Raw genomic sequence first — 26,819 nt, 5'->3', positions numbered from 1 at the left:
CCTCGCATCAGGGCACATGCCGTGAGATTAACCTTGCTGGCCTGGGCATGTTGCGTCTGCCAGATTCTCTCACACTTAATTCACCATGTGGTCCCCCTGGTAATTCATTAGTATTTTGTGGTGAGGTGTTTCAAGATTACACCAGTGTCTTTCATCAGACTTTCATCCACTAGCCCTGGCCTTCATGAATGACTCTTGCCCAAATCAGCCACGTCTATGCTGATTGCCAAATAGTGATTTTATATTCCTTTCATTCATTCTACATTTATTAGTTGGCATTCCACTGTAGAAAAAAGCTTTCCCTTGTCTATTAATTTGCATTGTCATTCATTTCTTTATAACAGTGTCAACTCATGGAGTCCTGTGATCTAGACAGTGGGAGCTCCTTCAGCCTGGCTCCCCTGATGTTGTGACACGTCCCTTTCAATCTTTGAACACTTCCTTGTTTTCTGCATATTGTGTTCCAGGTTTAGTTTATATTTTTGTTGCCCTAGTCCTGGAATAAGGCTTTTCTTCAAGGAGGCTCTAATTCCCTTTGATGGAGTATTTAGAAACCATGATGTAGAGGGTTCAGTGTGCTTATTTCTTTGATGTACTGTACATTTCTTCTAGGCCCTCTCAGCAGACAGCAGAAAAGATACAGTGAATGTAAATGAACATGCAAGCACATATACATTATCATCTGTAACCTGTGTCCTGTGTGTGCGTGTGTGTGTGTTTAATAGCCTTAAGTTCTCACTGGTACGCCAATTTCAGTTCCTTGCCTCATAGTTCTTTCTAGCTTTCCTCCCTTTCTGTGTTCCGGTAGTGAGAAACCTAGCTTTCACTGTCCTCATCCCTTCATTTGTTGCTGTCAGACTTACTCTTGGCTCAGTGTAAGCAGTCTCCCAAGCACACTGATCCTCCTCTGCCCACCAGTGCCCAGTATCCTGGGCATTGGGTTTTGTGCTGCCATGGGCCTCCATGTGGCTTCGGGGGAATTCTTGGCAAGTGAGGTTTTTGTGACAGAGAGTAGAGGAGCTCTTATCTCAAATGGAATGGTTTGAAGTAATGAAGTTTGTAGGACAGTTTCAGCTTCTCGATAAGTACTTGTTGAAATCTCACCAACTGACTTGGCTGTGTCTTTCTCTTTGGAAATTAGTGAAAAGAATATCAGCTGGTGATTCTTAGAATAAAAGTTCTTACTTTTTCCAGATTCTCCTAGCTAACATAATTCCTACTTAGGCACATACTTGTGCTACACACATTGTCTACACGTGCACTGAACATTTGGCTCCAGTGTTAGGGCCTAGACCTTTTGGTCTTGGGGACATTTTGACTTGGCCCTTGTCTCCGTGACCATGTACTTGAAACACCAGAGGGGAATTACTCACCAGTGAGGAAGGTTAGTATGAGATCCCAAGTGATCACAAGTGTGCAAGTATGTGGGAGGGTTGGATTTTTATTAAAGTAGACCAGTCCTGTAGAATATTTCATAATGACAATTCCTGGTAGAAATAGTCAACATAAAACAAGATGGACACTGGGTTAAGTGGCATAGTCAAACTTCATACAGTTGAAAAGCTGACAGAAGAAGTAAAATTAAAATTGACATTTCTGATATTTAATACAGTAAAATTTGTTTTTGAATTCAGATCAACAAAAGAATGAAATATTCATGACAGATTTAAAATCTTCAGACTTTGATCCAGGATGTTGGACTTCATAAAATAAACAAAAAGCAGTAGCCAGTAGACAGAATTCATAATGACTGAAGCTATAATTGGTAAATATTTGAAGTAGGTAAAATCTGATCGATTTAAAATGTACCTAGAAAAGCCTTATCTCAGTGAAAATAATTGCAGGAAAAGATCATTTGAAGAAGGAAAAAATTAGCTGTTTCATGTACTTTAGAGAAAATTGAACAAGGGATTATACTGGCTTTATGAAATTAAAATATTTTGTCAGTAAGATGTTGCCAGTGTTGGTATAATTCCAATTCAGGTATCTATATTTATAAACATAGGGTCATAAATTCCTTGGTTCCCGCCCCCCCCCCCCAACAAAAGCTGGTCACAGTATTCACTAGGTCAAAATTGTGATACTAAAAAGTCAAGGCCAGGCACAGTGGCTCACGCCTGTAATCCCAGCACTTTGGGAGGCCAAGGCGGGTGGATCATGAGGTCAGGAGATCGAGACCACGCTGGCTAACATGGTGAAACCCCGTCTCTACTAAAAATACAAAAAAAATTAGCTGGGCGTGGTGGTGGGCTCCTGTAATCCCAGCTAATCAGGAGGCTGAGGCAGGAGAGTGGCATGAACCCAGGAGGCGGAGCTTGCAGTAAGCCAAGATCACGCCACTGCACTCCAGCCTAGGCGACTGAGCAAGACTCTGTCTCAAAAATAAATAAATAAATAAAATAAAAACAAAAAAAAGTCAAGTACCTGTTTTCTGATGATTTTTAATTTTTACATACAAAATGTTTCCTTTAAGTACCTTAACAGATAGAAAATTTTTGTTTAGTCTTATTTAGTTTTGTGTGTTTTTCTTTTTTTTATAGATGGAGTCTTGCTTTGTCACCTAGGCTGGAGTGCAGTGGCACAATCTTGGCTCACTGCAACCTCTGCCTGCTGGGTTCAAGCAATTCTCCTCCCTCAGCCTCCTGAGTAGCTAGGACTACAGATGCACACCACCATGCCCAGCAAATTTTTGTATTTTTAGTAGAGACGAGTTTCACTATTTTGGCCAGGCTGGTCTCCAACTCCTGACCTCAGATGATCTGCCTGCCTTGGCCTCCCAAAGTGCTAGAATTACAGGCATAAGCCACCATGCTTGGCCTGAAAATATTGGCTTTTTTTTTTTTTTTTTGAGATGGAGTCTCGCTGTTGTCAGCCTGGGCTAGAGTGCAATGGCACAATGTCGGCTCACTGCACCCTCTGCCTGCTGGGTTCCAGCAATTCTCCTGCCTCAGCCTCCTGAGTAGCTGAGATTACAGGCGCACACCACCATGCCCAGCTAATTTTTGTATTTTTAGTAGAGATGGGGTTTCACCATGTTGGCCAGGCTGGTCTCAAACTCCTGACCTCATGATCCGCCTGCCTCGGCCTCCCAAAGTGCTGGGATTAGAGGCGTGAGCCACCACACCTGGCCGTGTTTTTAATAAATAGTAAAAGAAGCCAAAACTCTAACTTGTAGTCATTAGGTTTTCCCTAATTGTACACTTAGGGAAAGAAGGATTAGCTAAATTCATGGATTTAACTGTAAACGCATGTTTTAAAAAAGACCTTCTCCATCATCTTTTATGTCAAAAGAGGATGCCCACCCACTTTCTCTCTTACACGTGTAAAATCCCTCACGGCGATCTTCTAGCATTACTTGGTGGGCTGGTGGTCTTGGTTTCACCAGTGTCTTATCACAGCTTGCAGTTATTTTATTTATTCTTTCATCTGTCTCCAGGAGAAAGTGCGCTCCATCAGAGCACAGGCCAGGGTAGTTTGTTCCTTCTTGTATCCTTGGTATGTATGCAGCATATTGTTTTGTCCATAATGGGTGCTAAAGATTGTTGATTAACCAAAACACAGAGAGTATTCACTTAAAAGAAAAGGAAGAAAAGAAAAATGACTTGGAAGTTGGTTCTTATAGGTGCTCATGAACAAGTCCCCTCCCTGGCAGGTCTCCCTGGGCCTGCCCTTGCCAGCCCCAGTTCACTGAGCGACCTGCCTGTGTTGCTAACCTGGGTGTCAGCGAACTGCACGGGACATCAGAGTGTGCTGTGGCCCGCTCCCAGCTCTCTGTGGAGGTATGCACTGCTGTATGGTAAAAGAGTCTTCCAGAATTATCACCGTTATTAATCTTCCAAACAGAGAGGAGTCAGAGAGACTTGAGGCTCTTTTGCAGAAAAAGGAATCCAGCTATTTTTATAACTTTGGGAGTTCCAGAGGCCAGTCTGAATGCAGTTCGCCAATTGACACCTAATTGGTAGGAGATTTTTGCCCTTAATGGATACTTTCTTCATTAAACTGTGAATGTTCAGATATTTCTAAAGGACTCTTCCAGACAGCCTTGCAAGAACTCTTGTTTTAAAAAATGGTTGTAAGTACAAAGGCTGCAAAGGCTCCATTCTTGTGAGTGGTACCGGCCTTCATCTCCACCTAGTGGGCTTTCTGGATCGGTTTCGCAGCTCAGTATTTTGTCTCCATTCCAGTGGACCTGTGTCATCATCTCTCATCTCTTCAGAGTTTCTTTTCATTAGCAACTGCTAGTTCGGGAGCTTATTGACTCTGACTTTAGGCAGAATTTTATTCATCAGAACTGAGAAGAAAATACAGGCCTTTTAGAAATTTGGGTCTTAATGAAAAGAATAGAGAAAATGTTATTTCAAAGAAGAGAATATTATGCGTTCAGTATTCTGCTTTAACAAATGTTTCGTGAAGTCTCTCATGAAAGCATTTCCTGGATTTTGCTTGACCCTCTCTCTCTAGGGCTTAGATGCAGCTCTGGTTGGCAGGCATGGAGACCGCAGCCACCTATCCTCCCCATTTCTCCAGCCGCTTCCCTCCTCACAGCCTCTTCATGCAGACCAGTGCATCAGCCTCACAGCTAGAACAGTTTTAAGCCTAACTTTAGGTTCATCTGAGACTCCGCTGTCCCATCACATGCAAACACATACACGCAGGCACGCAGGCACGCCATTGTCATCATCTTGTCTGCCTTTAAAATGGTCACAATCTAGTGGAGCTGGCAAAAATGTAAACAAACACGTGATACGTGTACAATGGTGGAGGCGGTGCAGAGTGCCTTGGGGGATAACGAAGTGCTCAAAGCTACTTTGTACATAAAGAATCACAAAGAAGGTGGCTGGGAAACTGGATCTGGAAGGACACATATGACTTTGTTGGGCAAAAAGTGGGGAGGTGTTGAGGGAGTAGAGTGGGGACTGGAGATGGAGCTCACACCAGCTGGTTGAAGGAAACTGCGGGTGGTTCCCAACCCTAGAGCTCTGTAGAGATGCCCCATGAGGGTGGCCTCAAGCCTCCATGCCCCCTTCCAGCCAGAGTAGCTCTGCTTTTATCTGTTCTACTGGAGGGTGAGGAGCACAAACCATTTTATTTGGGAAAAAGGATTTTACTGCTAGGATGGTTTTGTGAACAGAGAGAGGGCTAAGGCAGGGCCAGGGAACTTCACCAGTGCATATAGGCAGTCAGAAGGTGAGGGGCCAGCAAAGGAAACTCCTGGATAGAGGCTGAAGAAGCAGAACAGGGGAGTTTCTGGAAGGGAGGTGTGGTCCACAGAGACATGTGTGGTCTCAAGCAGGTGGGGAAGGCAAAGGCAGCGTGGGCCTGCCTGCGGTCATAGGAGGTCATTTGCAGAGGCGAAAGTAGAGTTCATCTTTTATTTTTGCTAACCTTGAAAGGAGGGATAATGTAATTTTTTTAATACATTCACAGAACAGAGAGCCATCAGTGCTTCAAAATCTCCAGAGCTGATGGCATGGTTTTTTTCTTTTTGACAGTTTTCATGTATTTCTGACAGTTACAGCTCTCTTCCTCCCCCATCTATGAAAGTGGCACAGTGCAGTGGACTCATCTCTGGGTGCTGTGGTTATGGTGGTCATCGGGGCAGGGGCGAGGGTGGGTGTCACTTGGATGTGATTGGTGACATGGGCCAAGGGCAGTGGGGTGGCAAGCAGGCCAGAGGAGGTTGAAAAATAAAGAAATATAAAGATAGAATGTTTTCATGTGTGTGGAATGAGTAGATTTATGGAAGTCATTCTTTTTTATCTAATATGGATCTGCTTCAGCTTTTCAGAGATGATCTTAGATGATTTCATTACTTTTCAGTCGGTGAATAGAATCGTTTGATCACCACGTTTGTTATGGAACAGTAAATCTTCCCTGAGGAACATATAAATAACATAGCGAATCTCTCTGTATGCACACACATGTAATTTCAAGTATAGATAGAAAATTGGTTGTATTTGTCTTGAAACAGATACCATTCTGTTCCCAACAGTCTAAATGAAAGCAGCTTAGCTCATCTGGTTATTATATGACTGCTGAGCATTAGAATGAAAAATGGACATTTCAGAATATGTTGTTTTCTATCTCTATACATGTTCTTTTTTGGGTAAGTCCTACATTTTGTAGTAGCTAATGTTTCGTGAGGCCTGACTGTGTGTACCTGGTGCAGAAGGGGAGGGCCATCTGTGACATGGGCACACGCTCTGTGTCCTGGCTCTGGGCAGGCTTTATAAACCAAGAGGAAAGGAATCACTTTGTCTCCCCCGTTATTTACTCTTTTCTTTCCTATGGCAGGTGGAGAAATGAATGCTATAGTTAAGCTCTCTTTAGTCATGACTTTGTAGGTTATAGGAAGGCCCATTCCTCCGAACCTGACTTGGAGGCTGTCATAAGCCCCACCCAGTCTTCCCCCAGAATATCTTGCGGCCTGCTTATTCTGGAAGTCTCACAATGAGAGTCACTAATAGGCTTGACAGTGGCTCTATTTCCAGAGTTTGTTATTCAAATGTATGGTGTCTTAATGCTTTTTGCCTGCTATAACATATAATCATAAACTGGGGGGTCGGGGGATTATAAACAACAGAAGTTTATTTCTCACGGTTCTGGAGTCTGGGATGACCAAGATCAGACCATCGCAGATTTGGTGTCTGGGGAGGCCCACTTCCTGGTAGACAGACATCATCTCATTGAGTCCTCACATGGTGAAAGGGCAAACAAGCTCCCTTGGGCCTTTTTTGTAAGCGCACTAATCCCATTCATGAGGGCTCCAGCCCAGCACCTAATCACCTCCCAAAGGCCCCATCTCCTAATACCATCACTTTTGTGGTTAGGATTTCAACAAATGAATTTTGGAGGATGCAAACATTCTGACCATAGCACATGGTGTGTAGCTGGGTGGTATTTTTCCTTGCCTTCTCTTGTGACTCACCAGCATTGCTGCCAGCTTTCACCTTCAGAGGCACTGAGATCCTGTGCTAGGGGTTGGGGAGCAGAGTACAGGCTTGGGAAATGGCTAATGGTGGGTAAATCAGGCATAGGCTCTGGTTTGGGCTGTGGACCAGAGGGAACTGAAGCATTCCCAGAGAGACTCCAGGCAGCTGAAGGTGGAAATGGGGGGTCACAGACTGCAGAGTGTGTACCGGGTGGAGAGAGAATAGCAAAAGCTCCAAGTGCCAAGATGTGTCCTTTGCCCACCAGTACTGACAGGGCACTATTATTTAGGAATAGTGACTAAAAGATCGTATGTCAGGAAGCATTATCAGGAAAGTAGAGTTGAGAGCAGGAAAGATGCTGTTTAAATTGAGCCTCAGCATCATCTCAGAACTCGAATGTTCCGTGTTTGCTGCATCCGTGGGAGGGAACCTTACATAAGGCATTATGCAGACACAAGCTGTTGTCTCCATAATCCAGCAGTCATTAGTTGTGTGTTCACATTGTCCAAGACACTGAGCCTGGGAAAAAGGTATCCTTTCTGCTTAGTAGACCGTACCCTAAATCTTTTAACAGCCAGAAGTGGGCATTTAACATGGCAATTTCAGGGATGAACCTTCTCCCTTATGCCCCAGGGCAAGCTGGCCAGCTGTGCAAGCCTTTCAGCCACATGGGGGCAGGGCTTCCTAGTATGTGCAGTTAGGAAGCGTTGCCAAGTCCTCCTGTTTGGGTCTCTTGTGGTTAAAATACTTTACTTCATTCTTGCTACGTCTTGCCCACCATAACTCTACTTAAATTTATGATGGATGGACTTTAATACGGAGATGAAAGTGGGATAATCTTTCCAATTTAAAGTTATTTTCATTGTTTGAATTGCTGGAAGCAATTGATATTTTGAATGGTGTTGCTTAGGGCAGAGTGGAAATTTCAGACACCCTGTGCTTATTCGAAGGTGATTTATATACCAAGAACTGTGATAACTGGGGGGTGGTAGTCGAATGACATAGTCCTCTGTTTTATAAGGACTTCTGTGCTGTCAGAAAGAAGTCAAGCTTTTTTTCTTGTTTACTTTCTGCAAGTAAATTGGTCAAAATTCTTTGTTTAAAACTAGCTGTAAACTTGTACTCCAAACGTGATTTTTGAAGATTTCAAAATCATGCTTTGATGTCATTTTCATGTTTAATATAACATAAGCCATCTTTGTAAGCGTTTGTTAACTTTGTTTCTCCATTTTCTATTGTCTATTAAATTTTAAAAGATTTATTATAGAGAATTAAAACCATAAATTAGTTTTTAAAATGTTTTTATCTTTTTCCTTTTGCTCTAACTATATACTTTGACTTACTGCATTTTATTTAGGTGAGTCAGTCACCGACCTTCCCATACCATTGTGGCATGAAAAGTTTTGGGATTTACATAATTCAATATATTCATGTTACTGCTGTTTACATTTTGAAAACCTGTTTTAACCTCAGGCTTCCACATAAATGTGATTCGTTTTATATGTCAAGTAGAACAAGCATATTACAGGTCCTATATTCACAGCAGAATGTTGAAGATGGACTATTTAATTTTAAGTGCTTCAATTTCTTTTCCTCTTGAGTATGTTAAGTGAGATACAGTAAGATTAGTAAAACATGCTCTTGCTTTGAGGCAGGCCACATTTTAATTCATCTAATTTTTTTTTAGTGTAACCTAGATTTAGCATTTGATAATTGAACTTCTTTTCCAGTGGATGGGAAATGCTTGCCTTTGTACTTTTCCATATCTAGGTATATTTTGAACCAGAGCAAAAGAACAGCCAAGCTGGAGCTCCTCAGTTATCAGGAGGGTCATTTAGGAAAAGCCTGGAGGGTCGCGCTGCTGCCCTTCTTGACTCGTTCTCCAAATGAGGATTGTGTGAAGTACGACTCTGCATGTCACTGCATATCTTTGAGTGGGTCCGTGTTGTCTGCTTTAGGTTGGATACTTGTTCTGTCCGTGGCATCTGATGTTCAAATGGGCATTTCATAACTGCTTTTTAAAGCTGTTAAGTACTCTGTGTGGTACATTCATGAAGTTACTTTAGAACTAGTTGCTTTTAGCATGCCTTTTTCCCCTTAGTTTTCATTACAGAAGATAAAATATATAAATTTACTGCTATTTTTTTCTCAGTGTTTTCTTAGATTCGTTTTAGATTATTGTTTTTATTTCAAAATATAATTTTCAGTTCCTTTGTTTGAATGATATAAAGTGAGAAAGCCAAGACTTTACCCAATAGAAACCCATACATTTGTAAGCCTGGGGATCCCCAAATGTTTGTTCAAGGTTTGGTTTTCTAGTGTATTACTATCTGATATTACTTTTTTAATTTGTTTTTGCCTGATTGAATAGTTTTACAAATACCATAGGTGGGACTCTTAAACAGAGATCTTCTCTAAGCATAAATCCTATAGTACTCATGTTATGTATAATATGTGGTTATGAAATATAATAGAGTCTATAATAGTAGTATGGTTTGCTAACCACTGAAAGAGTTGTATAAATTTCAGAACTTATAAATTTCATAACACTTATAAATATTGTGGTTATAACACTTACCATAATTTAAAATAAGTAGTTAATGAATTGCTTGTTATAACATGGGTGTTTGCCCATAGGTATGATGGGAAATTGGTTGGAGAAGGAAATGAAAGGAAACCAGAAACAAGGGATCCCAGGGTAAACGCGCCGAGCTGTGTAGCTGGACTCCACTGGGCTGCCAGCGTTCTAAGTATATTTTCTAAGGGAACTTGATAAACCTATGGTGGATCTTATGAACCCAGTAGAGCGGTCTGTAAGCAATAACAGTACTTCATTCCACTAGTTAGTGGTAGTGACATGAATTTGGGATCATGGGGACCCCTAATAATTTGCGGGATTGAGATACGGTTTGTACCCCCAGGGAAAAGGAGCTGGTCTCTTGTCAGGACACTGATTGGACATGCGTGCAGTAAGTGGGAGTTTAGTCAGACTGCAGTACCTGGAGTACTAATCTGAAACTAAGCCAAGAGTTGAGCAATCAGAATTGCAGATGTGGGGAAGAAAGCCTCAATTTGGAGAGCCGGCGGGTGGCCCTCTAGATCTAGACATAGGAAGCCCAAAGGCTTGCTCAGGATGGCTTAGGAAGGTTCTGGGGCTGAAGGAACAAGAAACAAGGAATAAGCACAATGTCTACAACAGGCTGGACTGGGGAAGGCAGGCACTGACAGGTGCTGACAACATAGAGGAGATAGATGATGAAGACTGAGTGGACCACTCTGTTCAGTATTTAGTGGCATGTTAATGTTCTCTATAGAAGTCTTTAATTTTTAACACGTGCCATTTTTTTTTAAGTGGGAGAGTGTTGAGTATCTTTAGATGGCTATGGAGAGTCTTTGAAGATACCAGAGGGAAAGGGAGAATGGAGGGCCCTGGTGCTGTAGGGATGGGACAGATGGATGGACTCTAGCGCATAGGAGCGGGGAAACCCCCAGCGAGGAGGGAACTCATATAGAGACCAGTTTGGGGTTGGGAGGTAGTTTCATTCCCTGAGTGGGCATTGAGATTGCCAGTTGAGGAAGAGGGAGAAGGTGGGGATGCTACAGATAGATGATGATGTAGCATTGCTGCTGAGGACCAGAAGGAGAGGGAACCCTGACTAGGAACATGTTGAGGACTGTACCAGAGCCAATCTGGTGTCACTCTCTCCAGCAAAGCACATCTGCCTGGGGGTGGCAGTGGAGAGCTGGCACTGCTGGTTTTGAAGGGTTGTATGTGGAGAAAGACAAAGGAAGGAAATAGTTGCGATTAAAGGTGAGAGGGTGATTGAAATGATGGCCCAGGGGACCAGATTGTTGATGCAAGGAGGTGAAGTCAGCAGGGACTGGGTTGTAGGGGACCTCTTGTGCAACACAAGAGCCTTGGCCTAAGCATTAGATGTGAGCATTTAAGAGACTGGCAGGGGAACTGTGGTGAGAAAGACCATGTATGGTTTTGGGATTGTGCTGTAGGAATGGGGCAGGGATCAGGGTCATTCCAGGACTGGGAAAGCCAGGAATTTTGAAGTCCTTTGTAATGACCATAGGTGGTGAAGCAGGCATGAGAGTCTTCAGCAATTCCTGACTGTCCTGTCCTAGTCATGGCTAGTTTTATGCTGCTCCTGCGACATTTCTAAAGCTACCAGCACCTCAAGGGAGGTGTAAGAATTTTAAGAAAATGCCTGGCAATGGTTACTACAAGACACAAGGGCTTGGAGAGTTGTTACTGTTTATTGGAACAGAGGTGGTGAATACAAAGTATAGAAGGTAAATGTAAGGAATTTAAATTTGGTTGAAATTCAAGGAACATTTTGAGAATAAGGAACGCTTGAAAGAAGAAAAAGATGTTGTGTGGGGGCAGTTTGAACTGATCAAAAGAGTTGAATGCTAAATGTTCAAATGACCTAGGAGATCTACAAGTGTTGCTGGTGAGTGTGAAAACAAAGAGAAAAGAGTTCATGTGAGCAACATAAGAAACATCTGTGGAACATGGAATAATGTGAATGTATTAATTTCTTTGTGACTTGATTTTGACAGTCACTCTCCAGATATTTCAGAGAGATAATTCTCAGTTTCCCTCCGATGGCCTTGTTTTGTTATTACATTAAAGACTTCCACATTTAACTTACTAATTTATTTTAACCTATATTAACTATTTCAGGAACTGAAATTGTTAAACATTTTGTAAATCTACAGTCAAATGAAAATCTTTGCAAACTTTGCTTCCTCAAGTCATATCAACTCTTCACACTACTCATAGCAAAGCTAATGGCTTTTGTCTCTAATATAAGTTTGTATTTGAAGTTGAAAACTACTTTAGAAGTTCCAAATATTTCAGTTGTAGGCTTTAGTTATGCATATACATAGAAGGTAAATGTTCTTTTTAGAATTTTATTACTCATAAATTTTAGATCCCTTTTTAAGAAGTAGTTAAGGAAGGAGGTCAATAAGCGTTCTTGTTTCTCTGGTTTGTTGGCTTTATGACAGAGGATGTCTACATTAGTGTTTTAACTTGGCGTCATTCAAAGTGAGGCTGAGAAGGGAAGTGAGGGTTTGGATGTGGAAGGGATTGGGAAGGTCACAGTGACAACCCAGCCCTACTTCTCAGTTACAAAAGAGCAACCTCAATATAAACTTAATGCAAATACTGTGAATCATTACATTCCTTGTTGAATCACAGATGTGTAGGAAAACATGGGTGGGGTATTTCACCGTGAATTGTTTTGCTCTTAATGCTGTACCTTAAACTGGCAATTATGCAATTGACCATGTAGCACAGAAACATTCAGTACATGAATCATGAACCAATATTTATTGACTAGCTACTACAGATGGACACTTGTATCATCAAAAAATAATATCAAAACAAATGAATATTTTGCTTATTTTAAGGAAACCAGAGTTTCTCAGTCATTTATGTCAGTGCTTAACTGGTTTGAAACATTCCCCATAGTTTCAGTTGTTTCGAAGCTTCACCCGAATACCAGTAGTGGTTCTCATGTCGTGGGTGAGTTGAAGCAAAGACATAATGAGGGATTTTTTTTCGTCTCTTGTAAGCCCTTAGATATAATTTAGTGTGGATGCTTCTTGATTTGAGTTTTGTCCCTTGACATACCTTGGTACTAAAATTACTAAGTTTACCTAGCCAGAGGTTTCTCTTCTCCTCCTCAGCTTGAACTACGTCTGTTGTGACCCCGGTTCTTTTCTCCTGTGTCAGATGACAAGTCATGATCCAGAACTCTTTTAAAGTCCATCCTCTCCCTCTGCTTTCAGGCATTTGTGTTTTTGTTTACTTCTCTCTTCCCAGCATGTTTAGTCTTTCAGTATATTGGGCTTCTCGCCCAGAGAAGGTAGACAGATAACAGATCTCTAATATCTTGAAAAAAACTTGATTTGCCACCTTTCTTTCTGGACAGATTTGTTGACTATGATGTAAATATGCACATATCCCTATCCCTTCAATCTGTTTTCTTTGCATTCCTGTAATCAGACATTTACTCCATAGCCGTCTCTCTCAATGGTTAAATATGTTGGCCTTTTCTTAGGATTCATTCTCCTTAACTTCTTTGCAGGATTGGCAGTTGATTGTTATCTTCTTCTTGACATTCTTCCACAATATCCTGATTCTCCTCCTACCTATCTAATTATGCCTTCTCTTTTTTCAAGTTATTTTTCCCAACATATTATTCTGCTCCTTATTCTAATATTGTGTTCTCACTCTTATTTTCTTCCTACAATCTCTTCATCCAAGACTGAGTCTTAAGTTTTATTGCTCTAAGAATGACCTCCCAAGTCAACATCCCCAGACCTCACCTCTTTCCTAAGCATTAGCTTGCATCGTCTACTGACTGATGGATGTCATCACTTGAATAAGCCACCCTCACTTTGGACCCAGCTTGTTGTGCATATATGTATATGTATTTATTAATAGAAACAAAGTGAAGAAAAAAATCCAAAATATTGACAAAGATGTATGTGTGCAATGCATGAGGGATTTTTAATGATTTTTATGCTTTTTACATTTGTTTCTTTTTAATTTTAACATTTTAATTAAATATTTCAAATGTGTATTTTGATATCTTTACAAAATTCATAGTTATACATTATTTTATAATCATAAAAACAGTTCAAATGTATTAATCATTAAATTGTTTTCAATAGTTCTAATACTATTCAAAATCAATGTTAGAATTCTGTGTTAGAAATTACAATAAGGAAAAGAATATTTTCAGTGAGCCTAAATAATTCATTTTTCAAAATGAAAACAAAAATGGAGGCTTTTTATATTTTTGAAAATAGTTATTTGGAGAGAAGATTGTTGATTTGTAGGAGTTCTTTGTATATTCTATTATTAGTCCTTTGATGGTAATATACACTGGAAATGTCTTCTTGTCAGTAATTTTACCTTTTTTTTCTGCTTCTTGCTCGTAATTTTAATGTAGTCATTTTATCAGTCTTTTATGATTTCTTTTATTTTAATGTCTTGCTTAAAAAAACCCTTTTTTTCCAGGTCATAAAGATGTTCTCCCATTTTTTTTTAAAGTTTTAAAGTCTGCTTTTTACATTTGAGTCTTTTATTCTGAAATTTAGTTTTTGGATGTGGCAAGAAGTAGAGATTGCTTTGTTATTTTCAATATGGATTGCCAGTTGTCTCAGCACCATATATTGGGTGTTTCATCCTTTCCATACTAATCTATAATACCATGTCTGTCAGATGCCAGGTTTCTATATATGTGTGGATTTGTTTCTCTCTTATTCTCCCTTGGTCTGTTTACCTCTGCCTGTGTAGAAACCTGTCTTAGTTACTATAATTGTATAACAAATCTTGAAAGCTGGTAGTGTCAGAGACATGTGAACCAGAGCAACTCCATCTTGAATAGGGGCTGGGTAAAATGAGGCTGAGATTTACTGGGCTGCATTCCCAGACGGTTAAAGCATTCTCAGGATGAGACGGGAGGACAGCACAAGATACAGGTCATAAAGACCTTGCTGATAAAACAGGTTGCAGTAAAGAAGCCACTAAATCCCACCAAAACCAAGATAGCCACAAGAGTGACTTCTGGTGGTCCTCACTGCTACACTCCCACCAGCACCATGACAGTTTACAGATGCCATAGCAACATCAGGAAGTTACCCTACATGGTGTAAAAAGGGGAGGCATGAATAACCACCTCTTGTTTAGCATATATTCAAGAAGTAACCATAAAAATGGGCAACCAGCAGCCCTTGGGGCTGCTCTGTCTATAGAGTAGCCATTCTTTTATTCCTTTACTTTCCTGATAAACTTGTTTTCACTTTACGGACTCACCTGAATTCTTTCTTGTGTGAGATCCAAGAACTCTCTCTCTTGGGGTCTGGATTGGGACCCCTTTCCTCTAACAGTAGGGCAAGTACTTTCCCACCTTATGTGGTTCTTGAAAGTTGCCTTGGTTGTACTTGGCTCTTTGATCTTCTTTATACATTTTATAATTATCAATCTGTCAGATTCCACACAGAAAACCTTAGCAGGAGTTTGGAATTACATTGAATGTATAGAATTAGAATGGGGAAAATTAATAACTTTATAATTTGGACTCGTTATATGTGAATAGAGTACATCTCTCTATTCTTCTAAAATTACTTTCAATAAAATTTTATGTTGTGTGACTAGTTAGATTTGTTATATAGTTTTTTTACTTTTGTACATGACTTACAGTTGACCCTTGAACCATATGGGTTTGAACAGTGCAGCTCCACTTATATGCAGATTTTCTTCTGTCTCTGCCACCCCTGAGGCAGCAAGACCAACCCCTCCTCTTCCTCCTCCTCTGCAGCCTACTCAGTGTGAAGTCAACAAGAATGAAGACCTTTATGATGATCCACTTCCACTTAATGAACAGTAACTGTATTTTCTCTTCTATATGATTTTTTTTTATTTTTTATTTATTTATTCTTTTTGAGACGGAGTCTCGCTCTGTCACCCAGGCTGGAGTGCAGTGGCGCAATCTCGGCCCACTGCAAGCTCCACCTCCCGGGTTCACGCCATTCTCCTGCCTCAGCCTCTCCGAGTAGCTGGGACTACAGGCGCCCGCCACCACACCCAGCTAATTTTTTTGTATTTTTAGTAGAGACAGGGTTTCACCGTGGTCTCGATCTCCTGACCTCGTGATCCGCCCGCCTCGGCCTCCCAAAGTGCTGGGATTACAAGCGTGAGCCACCGCACCTGGCCTTCTATATGATTTTTTAACAACATTTTCTTTCCTCTAGTTTATTGTAAGAATATGGTATATACATATAACGTACAAAATATGTGTTAATCGACTATTTATGTTATTGGTAAGGCTTCTGGTCAACAGTAGGCTATTAGTAGTTAAGTTCTGGGGGGAGTCAGAAGTTATAGGTGGGTTTTTGACTGCATGAGGGTCAGCACTCCTAATGCTCACATTGTTCAAGTGTCAACTGTATATTTTTATTTTTATGCTCATGTCTAGACATGTAACTGACTATTGTATTTTCAGGTTATAACCAGGAACCTTTCATTTTAATTCTAATAACTTATAGATTTTCTTAGTTATTCTGTGTAGACTTTCCTATTCTCTGCACATTATGACAGACTTGCATCTTCTTTTCCAATCCTTATGCCAGTCCTTTTTGTCTTACTTCCATGTCAGGCACTTCAGCACAGTATTGAATGGAGGCTGTGATTGATAGTGGGCACCCTTATCTTAGTCCAGATTTTAAAGGGACTGCTTCTAATGTCTCATCAGTAAGTATGATATTTGCTGTATGTTTTTGTAGATAGTCTTTATCAGGTTAGAGAAATCCTCTGTTGGTGTTGGTTTGCTAGGTGTTTGTATCAGGAATGAATGTTGAATTTTAAAGAGTGATTTTCCTGTACCTGTTAAGATGATAATGCAGTTTTTCTCCTTTAGTCTGTCATTGTGGTGAATTAAATAATCATACTAAAGTATTTTCTAGTATGATATTGTTTTGTGTTACTTGGATAACTTGTACTTGACAATGTTGTTGCCTAAGATTTTGTAAAATTGTATTTTCTAACATTTTATTTAGGTTTTTAAAATCTATGTTAGTAAGTGAGATGTTCATGCTGTACTTGTTTGGCTTGGTTTTTGGGTTTTCTTAGCTTCATTATATGAGTTGGGAATAATTTCTTTTTCTGTCATCTGTAATATTCTGTGTAAATAGAGATTATCTGCATTTTGAATGTTTGATATGATTTGCCGATAATACCATCTAGGGCAGGTGTCCAGGGTTTTATTTGTTTATTTTTAGTTTATTTTGAGAGAATAGGTTTTTAACTACTGGATCAATTTCTTTAGTAGGTTTGTTCAAGTTTTACATTTCTTCTTGACTGAATTTTAATGTTACTTATTTTTGGAATTGTCCACTTTTCCCTAAATTTTCAATTGTATTGCATAAAGTTGTTCATAGTATTGTTTTTCAAAAATGTCAGCTGTATCTGTAGTTGTAATCATTTTTTCATTCTTATTTATGCCTTCTCTATTTTTCTATAGTCTTTTCAAAAAGGCAGCTTTCAGTTTTGCTGCTGTTTTAAAAATCAGGATTTTTTTGTTTCAAGTTTCATTAATTTCTGCACCTGTTATCTTATACTCTTGTTCTTTTTCTGACTTCGTGAGTCATACATTTATTTATTTATTTATTTATTTTTAATTTTATTTTGAGACAGAGTTTCACCCTGTCACCCAGGCTGGAGTGCAGTGGCGCCATCTTAGCTCACTGCAACCGCTACCTCCCTGGTTCAAGCGATTCTTCTGCCTCAGCCTCCCGAGTAGCTGGGATCACAGACGTGCACCGCCACACCCAGCTAACTTTTGTATTTTTAGTAGATTGGGTTTTGCCATGTTGGCCAGGCTGGTATCAAACTTCTGACCTCATGTCATCTACTTCCCCCGGCCTCCCAAAGAGCTGGGATTACAGGCCTGAGCCACAGCACTCAGCTGGAGTCATACATTTAAATTATTAGTTTTCAGGCTTTCTTCTTTTCTAATACACACATAAATCTCCACATTTCTCTCTAAGTAGTGGTTTAGCTGAATCCCATGTATATCAATAGTTAGTGCTTTCATTGTCATTAAAGTTGTAAGTATTTCCTAATATCCTTTATGGTTTCATCTCTGACCTATGATTTTTTAAAACTATGCCCATAAATTTCCAAGATTTTTTTTGTCCTTGATTTCTGATTGTATTGGGTTAAAATAATGTAAATTGTATGAAAAAGGTTCTTTGATCATTGTTGAAATTTGCATTTTTTTCTTTTTCTTTAATGATTGTGGAGTTGAAAATAATGGGTTCTCTAGTTGGAGCTACATATTTCCTTTAAATTGGGTTTATTGGTTGTTATTCAGCTTTTCTCTACTTGATCAATTAGTTGATTGAGACAAGTGTGTGTGTGTTTTGTTTTTTTTGTTTGTTTGTTTGTTTGAGGTGGTCTCATTCTGTCACCCAGGCTAGAGTGCAATGGCGAGATCTCAGCTCACTGCAAGCTCTGCCTCCCAGGTTCACGCCATTTTCCTGTCTCAGCCTCCCGAGTAGCTGGGACTACAGGCGCCGACCACCATGCCCAGCTAATTTTTGTATTTTTAGTAGAGACGGGGTTTCACTGTGTTAGCCAGGATGGTCTCGATCTCCTGACCTCGTGATCTGCGCGCCTTGGCCTCCCAAAGTGCTGGGATTACAGGTGTGAGCCACCGTGCCCGGCCAACAAGTGTGTGTTTTAACTCTACTATTGTGAGAGTAAGATCATCTATTTTTCCTTCTAGTGATGAGATTTTGCGAGTAGGAGTTATCTTGTCTATGTCTCTTGGTGTAGATGTGTATAAGTTTCTGTTGGATGTATAACCTTGCCATAGAGTCACTGCATCATAGGTTACACGTATGTTCAGTTTTATTAGATATTGCCAAACAGTTCTAAAATGGCTTAAACAATTTATAGTTGTACCAGCAGCTTATGAGAATTACTCAATATATTTAGCAACACCTGCTGTTGTCACTTAAAAAAATTTTTAGCCATCATAGTATCATAGTTGGGATGTACTAGTAGTTTATTTTAGTTTTAATATGCATCTCCCCAACTACTAGTGAGATTGAGCCTCTTTGCATGTTTATTGGTTCGTCTTTTGGTTTACAGTTCTCTGCCAAAACAATCTTGTCTTTTATCTTGTTGAATATAGTAAACATAGTTCTTTTACTCTAAATCTAGAGCAATTGTGGGTATGTTTCTGTTGCTTGTGGTGTCTACTAGTGTTTTGTTTTTTTTTTTTCCATATAATCTTGCCTGTTTGTATGCCTGGTTATTTTTGATTGAGTTATCTAAAGATTGAAAAAATGTAAAAATAAATTGAGGTCTAGGATGATAGATATTTCTCCTCCGGGATGGGTTTGTGTTTGTTTCTGATGGGCACTTGGCAGCAGTAGCAATCTGGGTTAACATTAGTCCGATTTCAAGGACTGAAATGATTCAGAACTAAGCTGCAGTGCCTATGAGGGCCTGCCAGCTTCTGGTTGGTCTTTACTTATAAAGAGTACCCATTCAGGATCCCAGTCCAAATTAACCAAGCTTCCTGGCTTTCGGGGGCCTTGGATTCCAATTTATGTGCCTTTAGTCCTGGATGGAGTCCTTGTTGCTCATGCGTGGCTCACCTTCTCAGACCTCCATTCTTCCAGGATCTTGGCTTGGCCATTCTTTACCATCATATTGGTTCTATAATGCCTTCAAGAAAATATCCTTTATATTTTTTCCAGTGTGTTCAGAGGGGGAGTTAATCTGAATTATCTCATCCTTCAGTCTCAGAATCTAAATTCCTCCAGTGTATTTATTTTTTCCTCTTTTTCTCTTAATCTCTGTATATATGCATGTGTCTCTATGGATTTTGTGGGGTTTACTTTTCTTTTTACATGGTCTAAATTTTCATCCAGTTAAATGGACACATTTTATTTATTTATACTTGTGATTTATGATGTACTTGGATATATTTCTATCGTATTTTTCTTTCCTTCCCTTTTTTGAGGCAGAGTCTTGCTTTGTCACCCAGGCTGGAGTGCAGTGCCGTGATCTCGGCTCACTGCAACCTCTGCCTCCCAGGTTCAAGTGATTCTCCTGCCTCAGCCTCCTGAATAGCTGGGATTACAGGCATGCACCACCACGCCCAGCTAATTTTTGTATGTTTAGTACAGATGGGGTTTCACCATGTTGGCCAGGCTGGTCTTGAACTCCTGACCTCAGATGATGCACCCACCTCACTATCATGTTTTTCTATGCTTTGTATTTACCTTTTGTTCCCTGGGATTTTTATTTCTTTGGGTCTTTAATAATTTCAAATGTACTCATTGTAGAATTTCTATCTGATAATTATATTATCTAGAGTTTTTTTAAATTTTTATAATTTACACAAGTAGCTTGAATACTAGGGTAATTTTTCAGGCAAGAGTTTTTCTTTTTATCTTTTTAACATTTATTTCAAAACATGTCAGTCATTTTCACTACTAAAATCCAGAGAAGACACCAAAGTGAAGACAGGATGAGAAAATACGACCAGTGAAAAATAAATGAGAAACAGAAAATATGTCTTGAAAATATTCCTTATAATAGGAAGCAATCAAAAGTAGAAATCAAGATGAAGAAAGTAGAACCAGATTAGGTATTATTAAGTCATTGTCCGTCACACATATTAATTCATTTCTTGTCCCCAAATACTTCTTTTTTTTTTTTTTTTTTTGAGATGGAGTTTTGCTCTTGTTACCCAGGCTGGAGTGCAATGGCGCACTCTCGGCTCACTGCATCCTCCACCTCCTGGGTTCAAGCCATTCTCCTGCCTCAGCCTTCCGAGTAGCTGAGATTACAGGCATGCTCCACTATGTCTGGTTAATTTTTTGCATTTTTTGTAGAGACAGGGTTTCACCATGTTGGCCAGACTGGTCTTGAACTCCTGACCTCAGGTGATCCACCCACCTCGGTCTCCCAAGGTGCTAAGATTGCAAGTGTGAACTTCCGCGCCCAGCTCTTGTGCCCAAGTGCTTCTTTACTATTTGATAGGTTCATGTGGTTGTGGGATTTTTGACTGCTTGTGGGAATAAGGATAAAGATTATGCAGTAAAGCTCTTTTAAAAAAATTTCAGCTTTTGCTTATAAACTCTAGACTTATTTACTGTACTTTAAAAGTTCACAAAAACACTTTTATTTCTTTCACCTCATTTTTATCTTTGTTTCTTTGGTTTTCATAAAATCTGTTGTCTGAGCATAGAGCTTATTCCACTGGGGGGAGTGTGGGTCCTGGCATGGTGAGCTAACTGCTGCACTAGCTGGCGGCTCCCTCCCTCCAAGGCTTGCTGGCCACCAGGAGGTGCTGCTGAGGGGTCTGAAAGTGGCTGCGGGTTAGAGGGGATGCCCAGGCAAACATTACTGGAGGGAAAGATTAAGAGATGGCAGGGAACAGAGGATGCAGGCCACTAGAGAAAGGAGCTCATTTGTTTTTTATCTTTCTCTCTGTGACAGTCAAGATTTGCTGTGTCAATAATGAAAACCATTGAACTTTACCCTTTCAATGTTGAATTTTATGGTCTGTGAAATATCCTTCCATAAAGCTGTAAAAATGAAAGATCTGCCTGTCAGAAGAGCTGAAGGAGAATGTGTCAGAGACTGCTGACCTGCCTATGGACCCAGGAGCCTGCTGACTCAGTGTGACACATACCTTTAAGAACAGCCCATACTAGAAAAAGGGGTGCATGTATTTCTAAGAATAATGTCCCAGCCTCTTGGTGAATGCCATGGCTTAGAGGGTGTAACCTCCCTTTTGAAGACGAGGAAACTAAGGTATGGAAGTACTGAGTAGCTTTCTTGAGTAACCAGGAGAAGAGGAGTAGCGCCTGAGTGTCTGCCCTCATGATCTCACCACACACCTGGTGGCAGATGTGCCAGAGTTGTTAGGGCTTCCCGATGCCGTCTGTCCTCAAAGATGTGGGTGCTATCAGATCTTGGGCTGGAGAGCACTTGCTTCCTCATGCTGTGTGACATCTGGAACATGCTGTGAGAGTAGAATAACAATTCCAAGTAAAATTATACAGTATATTCTGAAAGAAAGGTAAATTTTGCATACCCCGCCTGCAGAAAGTGTAACAGCTTGTGGTGACCAGGACTGGTTGCTGCCCCTCTGAATCACGCTTTTGACAAGTGGTTGGAAATTGTGGACTGCCACAACCCCTGGTTGTTTGCATAGCAGAATCAGCTCTCTGACTATTTCCTGTGACTGGAGTGGGTTCAACAAGAAGATGCTACAGACAGCTGCTGGCACAGGTAGACACAGCCACCATTCCCATGGGATTAGCCTTGCTGTTCACAGCCACTGCATTCTGGGAGACTTCCTGCTCCAGCATTCCAGCAAAAGCTAAGAACCTTGGAATTTAAGCACAGGGACTATGGGGAGGAGTCAGAGCTGCCCCATGGGCCTAGCCCCTACCAGCATTCCCAGCATTCCTTAGATAACAGCTAACTGCAGCCGACTTGCAAACCGGGCCTAGGTTAAGATCTCCCTTTAGGAGAGCAACCAAGTTGAATCTCATGGCTGAGGTTTCTGGGAAAGAGCCTGTCATTAGCCCATCCCATCCCCAGATTAGCCCCTGCTCCTGAGACTAGGCAGTGTGGTCACATTACACCAAGACAGTGGCTCTCAAGGAAAGGGATAGTATTCAGAGAAGGCAGTAGGTGCTCCCACATATATGTTATTGTAGAAATGTGTAATATACATAACAGGGATCACATTATATATACACTTCTGTGTTCTGCTTTATTCACTTATAGATTATGAACACTCTTTGTATTTCATATTCTTTGAAAACATTTTAATGTCTTTTTGCTATCTCTTGTATGGGCATATTATGGTTTATTGATTCTTCTACTGTTAAACATTTAGATTTTTTGCAGTTTTTTCCAATTATAAAAATTATTGGCTGGGCATGGTGGCTCATCCGTGTAATCCCAGCATGTTGGGAGGCCGAGATGGGCAGATCACTTGAGCCCAGGAGTTTTGAGACCAGCCTGAGGAACATGGCAAAACCCTGTCTCTACAAAAATTAGCTGGGTGTGGTGGCGTGTGCCTGTAGTCTCAGCTACTTGGGAGTCTGAGGTGGGAGGATCACTTGAGCCCAGAGAGGTTGAGGCTGAAGTGAGCAGTGATTGTGCCACTGAACTCCAGTTTGGGTGACAGATTTAGTTTTTGTATTTCCTTATGAAAGATTTCAAAAAGATCACCTCTGAATTAAAGGATAAGAAATTTTAGCTGTCAGTATGTACTGTCAATATGTCAGATGGCTTTTTAGAAAGGTGGAGTAACGAATATAGAGCTGGTTTGTTGCATGCCGATGGTGAAACTCACATACAGATTAGAATAACACATAGGCATGTTTAGCTGTAAGCATGAGGGTACTCAGGTGGCAGGGGTCACGCAAACATTCCACATATGAGAGAGCTTTTGGTTTTTAACAGCTTTATTGAGAGAATTTACATGCCATACAATTCACTCATTTAAAGTGTACAATTCAGTGGCTTGTAGTATATTCATAGAGTTGAATATACTACTACATGCATAGAGTTGAATATGCATCCTTCACCACAGTCATGTTTAGAATATTTTCATTAGCAGCTATCACCCCCTACTACCTCCATCCCAAGTCTGCAACCACTAATCTACTGTCTTTATAGATTTTCCTATTTGGGATATTCCATGTAAATAGAATCATATAATATACGGTCCTTTGTGTCTGGTCTTTCACTTTGCACGCTGTTTTTAAGGTTCATCCATGTTGTAGCATGTATCAATACTTTGTTCCTGTTTATTGCTGATAGGAGAGCTTATATAACATCAGCAGAAGGGCCTGTGAGTCTGTGGTTAGGGAAAGGGAATTGAGGACCCATTTGGGAGCAGTGATCATGAATTATAGTGGCACTGATTTTCTTTATTATGTGACTTTCTCCAGCATCCTTACATTTTCAATGATAGTAGCAGTAGTCATTTTTGTGAATGTACCTGTTTATTTACCCTATCCATTATTAGTGGATAAGTCTTTCCTAATCTTTACTCTTTTGAAAACTGCTTCAATAGATAGATCTTTGAACATTTATATGATTGTCTTTTGTGGGTGAATTTCTAGAAATAGATTTGGTGGGTGAAGGGGTATGGTCAGTTTACATTTTGACACAGAGTGCCACTCTGCCTTCCCAAAAGCTGAAAGGAACTTGTCTTCATCACACTAAAAATGTCAGTCTTCTTAATCTGTGGTGATTTGCAGTGTGAAAGATTGTTCATTAGTGTTATTGTTAGCATTTTTTGCACTGTTCAGATTAAACAGTTTTTTCATATTTTACCATTTGTGTTTTTTCTTTTAGAATTTATAAGGTTAGAAGTAAGTAGAAGTGTACATTTTTATGTAGTCGAGTATTTTATTTTTCAGTATTTCCTCCTGCTGCTTTAAGTTTAATTAAACAATTTAACAGTATCTTGTTACTGTTAATTATCATTATTACACTGTTAACCTGTTTATTATCCCATTATGCTTTTCTTTGATTGTTCTGTTACCATTTCCTTTCTACTATTTTTCCTGTGGCTTGTAATAACCATTTAATTTCTTTTAAAAATGCCACCTTCAATGTTACTCTTCAAAATATTTATTCTTCTCAAGATAGAAGAAACTTACAACCCTCAATTAGACATTTTCCCACACAGCTAACCCTTGCATTTTCACACCAATTAGTTCTTTCTACTTTAATTTTAGAAGACTCTAAACTGCTAACTGAAGATTTTCTTAGAAACTTAAAAACATAGCCCTTTACAAATATGTTTATTTGCAGTCTAAGAGTTAGTTGATTTACAAATGAAAACTACTAAATATCAAATTAGTAGACAGCAACTTTAGCTGACCTTTGCATTAATTTCTTGTATTTTAATTTGCACAACTCTGCAAATACATTTGAAAACAGATTAAACCTTTTCTGTAGAGACATGACCTCACTGTGTTGACCAGACTGGTCTCAAACTCCTAGACTCAAGCAGTTCTCTCACCTCAGCCTCCCAAAGTGCCGGGATTACAGGCCTGGAGTTTAAGAGAGGCACACTGAAGAAGTCTGAGTTCCTTTAAAATACTTGAGCAAAGAATGAAAAGAAAAAGGCCAGGTGTAGTGGCTCACACCTGTAATCCCAACACTTTGGGAGGCTAGGGCTGGTGGATCATCTAAGGTCAGGAGTTTGAGACCAGCCTGATCAACATGGTGAAACCCCGTCTCTACTAAAAAAATGGAAAAATTAGCTGGGCGGGGTGGTGCATGCCTGTAATCCCAGCTACTCGGGAGGCTGAGGCAGGAGAATCACCTGAACACGGGAGGCCGAGGTTGCAGTGAGCCGAGATCGCGCCATTGTACTGTTGCCTGGGCAACGAGAGTGAAACTCTGTCTTGGAAAAAAAAAAAAGAAAAAGAAAAAAAATGAGATAATGAAGCAAATATGCCAGACTCTTGATACTGTTGAGAATGGGTATATGTGGGTTCATTATACCATTCTCTCTTCTTTTGATTATATTTAAAATACTTCATAATAAAAACTGTTTAAGCTGTTGAAAAATATGATTCATCAAAATGAGAGTAAACTGAGCTATCTGGGAAGATGCAGCAGTGGAAAAGAGGGGATCCAGTAGGGGAGAGAAGCACAGGCAAGCCCACGGGAACCATGGCAGCAGAGCCCCGTGAGAGCTATGCCCACACATCTCCTCTGTCCCTACTCTCAGCTCCAGATGTGCTGCAGGCAGGGGCTGTGAGGTTATTTCCTGCGTCTGTGTTCCTCTTCCCTGACAGTGGCTGGCCCTGCAGGTTCGCAGGGAAGGTGCTGAGGGGGCTGATAAATCACTGTTGGATACAGAAGCAGCAGAAGTCACAGGGAAATGGAGGGTTTAGGTGTAGATACCTTCCTGAAGCAGAAGCACCTATGAGGCAGTGAGCTGAAATGAAAGGAATCTGGTCTGAAGAGATAGTTTAAGATCAAGGCAGGACTGTTTTAAGTGAGGTAAGGTCTAGGAGATGAGGGGAGAGTGCTGGCATTCAGAGGGCCAGGAAGCTGGAGGCTGGGTTGTTGAATTAATCATTTACACGGATATTGAAATAATCCAGGATGATGGGAGAGTCCCTCCCTCCCACTCTCCCTGACATTTTATTATGAAGATTTCAAAACTACAACAAAGCTGATAGAATTTTACAGGGAACGCTCATATATCCAATACCCGGATTCTACCTTTATTCTTTTACTTTGTTTTATCACGTATCTGCCGATCCATCCATCTGTCCATTTCACATGTTTTACTCATTTCAAGTAAATTGCAGGCGCCACTGTGTTTTCCTCATGCAGGAATGTTGAGGGTTAAATGTGGGGGTATTTTTAAACTGTTAGATATTATTGAAATACAGTGTTTTAAATCTAACTAAGAGGTTCCTTGACTTCAGGTTGCTAATGATGACTCAATTCCTGAATCAGCTTTGGGAATGGAGCCAGACCCAGGTGGAGACTGGGCCACTCTAGTTCCCTTGCTCAGCAGGAGCAGCAGGGCTGTCACAGCGGCTTCCTCTGTGGGCATGCAGTGGCCGCTCCTCTCACTCAGCACCTTCGCCCCGCAGATGCAAATGCTTCTCTGCTCTTAGAACAAAACTGCAACCCCAAAGATAGGTAACGGAAAGGAGAGTGCAGCATTTGGAAGGGAAGGCTGAGGTGGCATATTCTGGTGGGGAACTAGTCATAATGCTAGTTATCCAATCATTGAAACATCTTCTAGGTAGACTGTTCCATCCTTCAGTTTGCTTTTCTTTTCCCAAACCGTAGTTGCTCTTAATGTGAGGTGGAGTAAGTCTAACCAAGTTCTGGTGCCTGTCTCTGACCCATGGGTCGCTAGAAAATTACAGCTCAAGGTGAAGTCTCAAGAGGAGTAGCCTTATATTTTATGAAATGCTAAATAAAAAGATCCTCTGTTCTCATGAACCACTTACAACTTGGGCTTTATTTTTACCTGCATGGAAAACATGAAAAGTAACAGGAAAAACATGTTTACATTTGGTTTTGACCTAGCACTGGTCTCGGAAGCAGGCCCCAGTTAGAGTTCGTACTGTAACTAACAGGCTCTGTGACCCTGGGCAGGTTCCTTACCTGGCAGTGCCCCAGTTTTGGCATCTGTGCATGATAATGGTACCTGTTCTGCCTCTCTTGCTTGTGAAAATGCACAGAAAGAGCAGTGTGTCAGATGTTGTGTCTACCTAGATGGCTTCAGGGCCTGGACTTACCACCTTAGCACTCAACCACTTGCATCC

General features: G+C 40.5%; 1 protein-coding gene across 7 annotated transcripts in view; it reads left to right on the top strand.

Annotated features, from left to right (window-relative positions):
* Positions 1-26,819, top strand: part of TJP1 (tight junction protein 1) — a 276,908-nt gene that overhangs the window by 23,433 nt on the left and 226,656 nt on the right. Inside the window, exon 1 of one of the 7 annotated variants that reach the window (XM_030814393.1) lies at positions 6,587-7,462. The exons of the other annotated variants lie outside the window; for them this stretch is intronic. The gene's annotated coding sequence lies outside the window, so the exon portion shown is untranslated. Of the gene's footprint in view, positions 1-6,586; positions 7,463-26,819 lie in introns of those variants that run through there. 7 annotated transcript variants of the gene reach the window in all.

This window comes from Nomascus leucogenys, chromosome 6 (genome assembly GCF_006542625.1).
Source record: "Nomascus leucogenys isolate Asia chromosome 6, Asia_NLE_v1, whole genome shotgun sequence".
NCBI lineage: Eukaryota > Metazoa > Chordata > Mammalia > Primates > Hylobatidae > Nomascus > Nomascus leucogenys.
This window is presented reverse-complemented; position numbering and strand designations above follow the sequence as displayed.